This window comes from Takifugu rubripes, chromosome 11 (assembly GCF_901000725.2).
Source record: "Takifugu rubripes chromosome 11, fTakRub1.2, whole genome shotgun sequence".
In the NCBI taxonomy this organism is placed as follows: domain Eukaryota; kingdom Metazoa; phylum Chordata; class Actinopteri; order Tetraodontiformes; family Tetraodontidae; genus Takifugu; species Takifugu rubripes.
Genome location: NC_042295.1, coordinates 14,536,508 through 14,546,507, shown reverse-complemented (window position 1 = coordinate 14,546,507; position 10,000 = coordinate 14,536,508). Strand labels below are relative to the sequence as shown.

At 47.6% G+C, this 10,000-nt stretch overlaps 1 protein-coding gene across 1 annotated transcript in view; it reads right to left on the bottom strand.

Annotated features, from left to right (window-relative positions):
- slc8a2b (solute carrier family 8 member 2b) overlaps positions 1–10,000 on the bottom strand; it is a 44,279-nt gene that overhangs the window by 20,749 nt on the left and 13,530 nt on the right. Inside the window, exon 2 of the mRNA XM_003968703.3 lies at positions 7,286–7,323. The gene's annotated coding sequence lies outside the window, so the exon portion shown is untranslated. The remainder of the gene's footprint in view (positions 1–7,285; positions 7,324–10,000) is intronic.

The window sequence follows — 10,000 nt, the reverse complement described above, 5'->3', positions numbered from 1 at the left end:
GCAGCAGTAGTAGTAGCAGCAGCAGCAGCAGTAGTAGTAGTAGTAGTAGTAGCAGCAGAGCAGCAGCAGAGCAGCAGCAGCAGCAGCAGCAGAGCAGCAGCAGAGCAGCAGCAGAGCAGCAGCAGAGCAGCAGCAGAGCAGCAGCAGCAGCAGAGCAGCAGCAGAGCAGCAGCAGCAGCAGAGCAGCAGCAGAGCAGCAGCAGAGCAGCAGAGCAGCAGCAGCAGCAGCAGTAGTAGTAGCAGCAGCAGCAGTAGTAGTAGTAGTAGTAGTAGTAGTAGCAGCAGCAGAGCAGCAGCAGAGCAGCAGAGCAGCAGCAGCAGCAGCAGTAGTAGTAGCAGCAGCAGCAGTAGTAGTAGTAGTAGTAGTAGTAGTAGCAGCAGCAGAGCAGCAGCAGCAGCAGTAGTAGTAGTAGTAGTAGTAGCAGCAGCAGAGCAGCAGCAGCAGCAGAGCAGCAGCAGCAGACTTCACATCTTCCAAAACACTTTAAATGATCCAAATGTCCATGAAAAGAGTATAAAACTGAGGACGACCTCACAAACACACGAATGCAAACAAACGATGTACATTAAACATCTTCAAGGTAAACCATCCTCAGTAATGCAGGAGTTTTCAACCCCCAGGCAGTGGGGGGGGGGGGTAATGCTCCCCTCATTAGCAAACATTAGTGTGTGTGTGTGTGTGTGTGTGTGTGTGTGTGTGTGTGTGTGTGCGTTCATTTCCCAGCTAATTAGCAGGCAGCAGAGGCTAGGTAGCAGCCTCAGGTGCTACTTCCACGTGACTTCCTCTGACCATTTGCATTTGAAGCAGCGTTCTAATGTGTCTTAAAAATATGAATCATTTGCCTCATATTTCCTCACAAGAACTGCAGCAGTCGTCCGTTTGTTACTCTTTCACCACAAGAAACAAGAGCAAAACCTTATTTCATTCATCCACATGTACATAAAACCCTTATTGGGAAGAAAAGAACCATCATCTTTTCACAATAACGCTATAAAACGAGCTGCTTTTCTGGCCCGAGCCTGTGCATCACCGTCTGGGGCCCATTTAACGTCTCCACAGATTCTTTTGCGTTTGCAAAAGAGATCAGAAGTTTGTGTTACAGGAGAGGAAACTTTAGATTGCTTCTTCTCTGGGACATGTTGTTGATATGAAACATAGTTGTTTTTATCTTTCATCATCCAGAAAACACAATAAATCATCAGTCATGATGGTGAGGAGCAAAACGCCTGCAGCGCGCGCGCACACACACACACACACACACACACACACACACACACACACACACACACGCTCTCTAGCTTTCCTATTCTAGAAATAATAACTCTAAAGCATCTCCATGCTGGAGCTTCATATCTTCCTCCTAATCACGTTGAATTCCAGTAGATCTCGGGTCATTCTGCTTTTACTCAGCAGATGTTACGAAATAATCACGACGTAACGACGGTTCTGTTACGTAACGTGACCTCTCTCGTCTTCCTCTGTTACTACTCCCACTATTGCACCGAGCCATTTCTCCAGTTCTCTGGGTATTTATTATTCCAGATGATTAATCTGCCTCTTGCGTTCCCGCATCCACATCTCGAGCCTTCGAACATCCTCATCGTCATCTAAACACTTGACAATGACTCAGCTTCCTCTCCTCCAGGACGGCGTACACTACAACCAGTGAAAGTGCTTTTATATAAGTGAAATATGATTTTCTGAAGGCTCTGGACTGTGGCTGTAAAAGCCTGTCCAGGTTCGACTGTATGTCACGTTTAGCTGACTCCACAGTACCAGGCCTGTCACCTCTCCCTGCTTTCTGAGGGAGACAGAGAAATGTTTAAAACACACATATTCCTCCTGAATTATTCACCCACTACCGCTGCTCCAGCACAGACCTGCCGCCTCCCCCGTAAAGGTCGGTGTGTGTTCCTCTTATGGTCACTCGCTCCTCTCCCACCTGACCCGTGGAGCCTCGCTTGAGCGCTGTCACGTGTCACACCTGCACCCCGGCGTGCACGGAAGATGAGGCAGGAACGTTAACGGCTTCTCTTTTCTGTGTTACAGCACTTCAATTTTTGATGGCGTTAAGCCGTCGTGCTTCGGGGGAACGTGTGCGGCGCCGCTCTAAACGTGGAGACACGCGTGTCATTATTTAGCCGCCCGAAGAATGTGGCAGACAACAAATATCTACCTATTAAACCTGCAATTTCACACCAGCCTGAATTCAAATTAATCATTCTTCCTCTTCCTCCTTCTCCTCTTCCTCCTCCTAATCTTCCTCCTCCTTCTCTTCCTCCTCCTCCTTCTCTTCCTCCTCCTCCTTCTGCTTCTCTTCCTCCTTCTCCTTCTCTTCCTCTTCCTCCTCCTTCTCCTAATCTTCCTCCTCCTCCTCCTTCTCTTCCTCCTCCTCCTCCTTCTCCTAATCTTCCTCCTCCTCATCCTTCTTCTCCTTCTCCTCCTCCTCCTTCTCATCCTTCTTCTCCTTCTCCTCCTCCTAATCTTCCTCCTCCTTCTGCTTCTCTTCCTCCTTCTCCTTCTCCTTCTCCTCCTCCTTCTCCTAATCCTCCTCCTCCTTCTCTTCCTCCTCCTCCTCCTTCTTCTCCTTCTCCTCCTCCTCCTTCTTCTCCTTCTCCTCCTCCTAATCCTCCTCCTCCTTCTGCTTCTCTTCCTCCTCCTCCTTCTCCTTCTCCTTCTCCTTCTCCTTCTCCTTCTCCTTCTCCTCCTCCTCCTCCTCCTCCTCCTCCTCCAGTACTTAAATGTGATGGCAGGAGATGGCAGAATGAGTGTTGCCTACTGCTTTTAATAGCAGGTGAAATGTGAGCTTCACCAGCAGAGACGTAAATCATCCTTGGCTCCGCGAGGAGATTTGCATTGAATGGGATGTTTCGTTCCATAATTTTAATAATGCATCGTCTAATGAAACAAAAATACTGGAAAAGCCCCTGCCTGATTAAGTGAGCAGCGCAGAACGTGCCTCCGAGGTGGGATTTCTTCTGAGCAGTCAAAGCAAACACTAAATAATTTAATGAGCTCAGTATTCAGATGAACGGGGTTGAAGGTGGAGCTATGGAGACGCATATCCAGCAGTTGGGAAGGCTGTTTCTCTGGAACTCCCCCATGTTATCATCTTACCTGCGCTTATGGATGGTCACACACTGTAATTCCTAACAGTTCTGGGCTCCACCGCTGTAGGTTAAAGGATCACACGTGCTCTGCTCCGCGTTTATTCAGCATTTGCTTCCTCCAAAGACGCTTCAGCAGCACATCCACCACACCAGAAGAGCTCCATCCTGATCACAAGATACACCATAAACCTGGGTGCGATGAAAGCACGCAGACTGTGACCCGCTGTCAGAGCGAATCCTACAGTGCAGGAAAGGCCAGCGCCGCTGCCCCGCCGCCATGGTTGAAAGGCTCCCACAAAGAGACCGGCTGACACATGCACCACAGCTTTCTGCACGGCCGTCTCACAAATAGAACTTTTAAATGAAGTACGATTCAACGGGCTGGAGCAGCCAGCAGGATAAACATTCATCAGCTTGGGTTTTTCATGTTGCTCTTGACTATTGATGCCTGGTTAACCGAGTACTTTGCAGGTTCCGTGAAACAAGCAAGGATGCATGCGAGACCTCGCTTAAATGAGCTTAATTCTGCTTCACAAGTTGTTGGTATTACGGAGAACACAATCCTTTAATCCATCCATTTCGACTCCCTAAAGTCTCCCAGTGGTGCTGAACAGAAATGTGTTCGGGATGCTGATTTATGCAAATGTTCCCAGTGTCTTCGGGGTGGCATTTTTGGAATTATGAAGGCAGCTGTAATGGCGCCGCCTCAACAATCAGCTCATTTGCAAAATGTGCAAAAATTAAAGCTGTGACTGGAATTTGTTTTCCTTGCCAGGATGCAAAGTTGTGAAAAGTAAAGAGCATCCACAGGAGCAGCTGGGCTGTCCTGGCCCAGCTCTCCGGTCAAGGCACATCATCACAAATGTGGACAGAAGGTGATCAACACATGCACGGTCTGATTCAAAGAGCACCCCAGCGGATGCCTCTGGCCGCTCCACGCTGACCTGGGGCAGGATGTCAGCATCTTTGGTGCCTCGTTGTTCTATCAACATGCAGATTATAGCAACAGTTGTGAACGTACAGCCGTCGATTATCTCCATGTTTGAATGTTAAAAACACAACATCAAAGGTTTCAAATGAGGCAGTTTTAATGGAATCCAAAGACCTCAGTACAAATAATAACTATTCCTGTACGGTAATATTGAGATTCAGAAGAATAAAGGCATTAACTGGGAGAGCTCAGAAGAGAGGCAACTATAGTAGGTAACCTCCATCAAGAATGCATGAAAGCAGCAAAAATCCATTTCTTATAACCAGCCTGTTACAAACAGGAAGCAGAATTGCACATTTCACACTTTCCGAACAGTGTTGATAAATATAAAGCATCCATCCGAGCCATTTCCTTTATTTTGCCCATAAATTACCTCCCGCGCCGAGAAGAGACATGGATTGTGGTGACATGGCTCAATGGAAACCATTTATTTTACACCGAATTTTAATCTCCCCCAGATGTTGGGAGGATGACACAAGCTCAGTCAAGCACGGACGGCAGAGTAGGAACAGAGTAACGCAGAGCTAAAAACAATTTGCTCTGGCAAAAATATTGGTCTATTACAGCTTCATACCCGACGCCTCCTCTATTTCAGGTGAATACGCCGCAGTAGAGGAGACTCAATAGCTCCAGCTCCACGGTAGCTGCTGACATCAAGTCCCTCGGCCGCAGAGCTCAGTAGACGGTGTCGTCTCATACCTGTCGCGCATCGGCTTTGGAGAGACAATCAATCCCAAATATGCTTCTATGCTAGCAGGAAGTAGGTGTCAGAAGAAAATGAAGAAAAACCAAAGACCGGCTTTACTTCCTGCTCCCCATCTGGAGCGCCGGAGTCTTATTTAATCCAAATTGTTTACCTCACTTTCACTTTGGATCAGTCAGAGGCTCAGTTCAGCCATGCAGGCTAAAGAGATGCTTTGAGAGTTATGCCACTAATTTCCCTCCAGATCCTCCACAGACACGGCTGAACGGCTGAGCAGCGACAGCGATCCGTCATCCACGTTTGTCTCTCAGCTCCGCGGCAGAAGGAATTGCTTCTTTTTAGGTATTTCTGAGTTTGGAACAGGCAGTGAATGTAGCCTGGGCGCCCCTGCATGATCCTGATCTGTCTGTTCCCCTCCCTCCTCCTTCAACACACCATTAATCTGAGCCAGAGTCATTTTGGATTTTACGATCCTTTTGGTTCAGACTCACCTGAGACAAAATCTACTGTCACTCTTTTGTTTCCAGTGCTTACTGTGTGTGTGTGTGTGTGTGTATGTGTGTGTGTGTGTGTGTGTGTGTGTGTGTCCCACTACCACTTCAACTCCTAAGGAATAGTTCTTTACATCAGTGGTCACCATTTGAGAGGTGAAAGAGACACCAGGTGCAAACGTGCACACCTCCGTGCGTGCCTGCATGTATGTAAACAGAAAGACGCCGCCACGTGTTTCAAATGAGGTCGCTTTACAATTTTAATGCAGGTACATGTTATGGTATATGTGTTGTGATTACTGCGGCCGGCCTTCGTTTAGCACCGGGACACACGAGACGTAACCCACCCAGGTCAGAATAGCAAATGAGAAGAGGGAAAGAATCGGGATCAGCAGCCAAAGACTCAAATATCACAGAGATAAAAGTGGAAAAGGTGGAGCTGGGAGCGACCTCCTCTCAGACAGGATTCCATCCTGCGCAACACCAGAGCAACTCAGAAGCGCCTCATAGACAGAGGGAGAAAGCGGAGGTGCAACTGTGTGGAAAGGTTCTGAGGTTAAGTGGTGCTATGACAAATATAGCGTCCCACCCGCGCTCCTGTCTGACCTCATTAGGGACTGTTAATGGAGCAGGAATCAGAAAAAGTGTTGCTGTCTGTGTGTGTCTACCAAAGGAATGGAGGGTGTAAAAAGGAGGAAAAGCATCAGCTAAAGGCTCACGGAGGAAGATAGTCGAGGCGTTTCTGTGTCATCATTAATCAGCAGATATGCTCTCCATGCACCACGCACCAGAACACACACACACACACCCACACACACTCCTCTGAGACAGCCAGCCAGCCGTGCAGCTGCTCTACAACTCATTTTAGATACTTTTTCAGGAGCTGAAGCTTCGTTTCACGCCACACTGACTACACACAGGCGGAGGCGGCGTCCTCAGCCGAGACGGTCCGGAGCGTTTACATGAGGCTCCTTAAATGTTGGCGATTGAGAAGAAACTGAGCAGTTTAGAGGGTGAGCGGACGGAGACGTTAGCCTGACACCTGGGTGCTGAAGTGTCGGCACCAGAGTACATTAGCATGAGTTAAAGGACATTTCAAATCAAAAATGAAGGGTGCTCGGGTGCATTGTAGATTTAAAGACAAAAACAGAGACATCTAATTTATTCTCAACGCAGCTCACATATAAATGAGAATTCTAACAAGAACAAAGGCTCCGACTCTCAGCTGTGACTCGTATCGATTTTATTTCTTTCGCACACACGGATGTGAGCGTCCTAATGAAAAGCATCGATTTCGGCTCAATCATCTTTCTTTCATGTAATCTAAACCTCGCACAGTGCATCGATACGGGTTGTTTGGTGGGGAATAATGGATTGGTTTGTTGGTAAAGAAGTGGTAGTTGAAAGGTTAGAGGTTCAAATTCCCCAAGGTGGGCTGCTATTTCATCAGAAACACAATGGCTGGAATCAGGGAAGAAGTGAAGCCTCCGGCGAGTCCTGCTGGAATTATTATGAAAGATCTGTGTGTGTGTGTGGGGGGGGCAGGAGACAGAGAACAGGGGCAGGCAGGAGACAGAGATATTTGTCCATGCAGACAGTTATATTTTACATTATTTGATATTATTTTCACTCCTGGCTGGGTTGGAAGAGCCGGCCTACCAATAAAGACTGGACTGCTGAGAACATATCTGCCTCTTTAGTGATGATGCGCTACCTGCTGAGATCACCTGCAGGCGTGCACAGACGGGGAAAAAAAACAACCCTCTGAAAACAGAAAGAATCTGCAGCCAGAAGAAGCAGAGAAAATAAAAAAGCTACAAATGTGGGGAGACTCAAGTTACCAGCTAACACACAAACACACACAAGCAGACTTCTTGCCAAAGATTTTCCTTTCATTTTCCTTCTCTTCTCTCTTAATATTGCATTATAATGTATTATATGTGCATGTATGTGTGTGTGTGTGTGTGGGGGGGGGGGGAGTTGACTTACCCAAACCAAAGTCAAGGGGTGTTGAGAGTTAAGCTGCCCTGAAACAGTGAAGAAAATTGAATCAGCAAACATTCTCAACACACAAATTCAGTAAAAAACATTCGGAAAATTCATTTTTCTCCACAAAATGAGATTTCATTTGAGAAGAAAACACCTTATTGCAAATTTTTTATTTGCCAGAGTGGAAAAAAAACAACAACCTAAAGCAGTTTCTCCACCTTGTTTTAAAATGGGAGTAATCCATTTATGTGCAGCAGGCAGAATTTCTGTATTTCCGTACGATTCGCGGCCCCATAACCTGCCTGAGAGCTGCCGGAGCCGGTCAGAGTAGAATCGAAGTGTCTTGGCGAGCTGTCGGGGGGCTGATGAGGTCAGGGCCTCAGCAGTTAATTCACCCTCCCCTTTGTCTGTCTGACAGCTTCTTTCTCAGCCTTTCTTCCCGTCTGACTGACCCCGACTACAGACGCGGCTGCCATCATGATAATGGCGCCCAGCGCTTCCTTTACATAATTAAGCTGCGAAGATAGTGCTATTGATCCGCCTGCTCAACAGAACGGGGAAGGAGGGAGTCGGGACTGAGGAGGAGTCGAGAAGCAAGATGACAGAGAAGACAGGACGAGGGAGGCGAGCACAGAACCTTCCCAGCTTTTAACTTTAGGTTTTCCCATCAGCCGCGCTCTCCACGCTTCCCGTGCAGCACTTGAGAAACGCTGGGAGATTTCACCAGCGTCTTAATGCGTAAACAATAATTAAGACGTTTCCGTGGAACGCTCTCAGCTGAGAGCCGCGGTGGTCGACTAACAGCTGCAAAGAACACTTCAAGCATTTGCAGATAAAAAGCTGCCTCTGTGTTGTTGTGCCACGGTCTCCTGGGCATCGGGGGGGGGGGGGGCGCTGCAGGCTGACTCCCAGCACACGTTACAGCGTGTTTTCATATAGACTGTGTTAATTAGCCCCGAGGCCTGATCTCCGCCGCTTCCTGTGACCTCCTGCTGAGCAAGAAAGGCATTATTACCATTACATATGTCACTACATGATAAACATGCCGTAATGGCACCAGAGGCGGAGCTCGCTGCTGCGCCACCTATATCTGAGCAGGCTTCGGTCGGAGCGCACTTAAAATATTCCGCTACTTAACATTAAAAGACAATTAAATCTTTATGAATGAGTGCATCCAGCGCGCGGACATGGTTAGCGCCAGTTTAGCCTTCTGTTGGCAGTTTTTGATTTTTACAATGATTTTTCTACAGAAACAGCGAAGGTGTCGTTGGCTAATGGAGCAGCCAAACGTTGGTTTGTTCTCCATTGTAAAGGAAAACCACAGCGACGGACGTGGGGACATCTTTACCATTACAGGCGGTGGCTGCAGCTGCAGCAGCCTGCAGAATAAACAAGCATCGATTTTCAGTCCTCCACCTCTGTGAACCTGGCACCAGAGAGAGCCTTTTTTAATCCTGTGGAGGTGGTCGAGTGAGTCCGCTGAGAATTGATTAGTGCTGTATAAATAGCGTGTGTGTGTGTGTGTGGCATGTACATTTAACCAACGGTGCATTGACGCACCGACGAAACTGGCGTGACGACTGCCCCAGGAAGGGAGGGACGAGAGTCGCCTCTGCTGCCGAGGACGAATTCACCCGAGTCAGCAGCCTCTGGATTCACCAGTGAAGAGCACCTCACATTAGATCCCACACAGATTTCTAGTAAAGACACATCTCTGCATCATGTGTTCAGAGGAGACTCAGCCTTTATAGTAAAGCTGCTGAGGAACCTCTACTGGGGAAAAGCAACAAGCAGAAGCAAGCCGAGAGCGTGCAAAAGCAGATATCAAGGCAAATGGTGGTTATTTGGAAGAATGTTTTGTGTTATTTTGGCCTTAATTCATAGGTTTGATGCCCTCGGTGAGAACCTACAACGTAAATAATCATGGAACTAAAGAAGGCCCATTAAAGGAGAAGGTGTATCCACAACTGAGGGTTCTTCACCCACTAAGCAGCCACAAAATGGCGAAAAGGTCAGAACACCTTGCAGAATGTTTCCCCTTTTCCTTAGAATGTGAGTAATGTGCATTCGGTGCACGAGGAGGTCAGTCGTGCGCATCCCAGACTGTGAGAATGAGCTCTGTTCCACTGAACTCCCAGCTTTGAAGAACCAAATGAGCAGAAGGGGGGTGGGGGGGGGGGGGGGGCTCTCTGTCTTGTTTCAGTGGTTAAACATCCACTTAAAAACTGCACCTCCATTATGAACTCAGCTCTCTGGAGCATTTCTATTCCCACATCCACAACCGCGGAAAAATGCAATTTACAAGATTCCGGCTGAGGTCGGCGGTGCTGCCCGTTCCACCAGCTGGAGTCCAGCCACTAAAGCCTCGCCGCTGTTTATCTATCTTGTCATTGTATAATTCCTAGTCCATTTTGACTGTCCGCCTCGTTATTATCTTTTTTAACGTCACAACGAAGCCAGAGACGTAAGCGCTTCTCTGCCGTAATATTGGCAATAATGCCAAAAATAACTGAACAATGACACCTTTTAATTTTCTATTTGTGTGCTTTTACAATAAAACGGATGCACGTGAGGGACTGATGTGAACAGATGATACGTGCAAGAGGCAGAAGCTTTGATATAATAGTAAAAAAAAAAGTCCTTTCGAATATCCGAAGCAATTTCTGTTGTCTCGAAGACAGAAAATAACTTGAGAGCGTCTCGGCCGTCTACTTC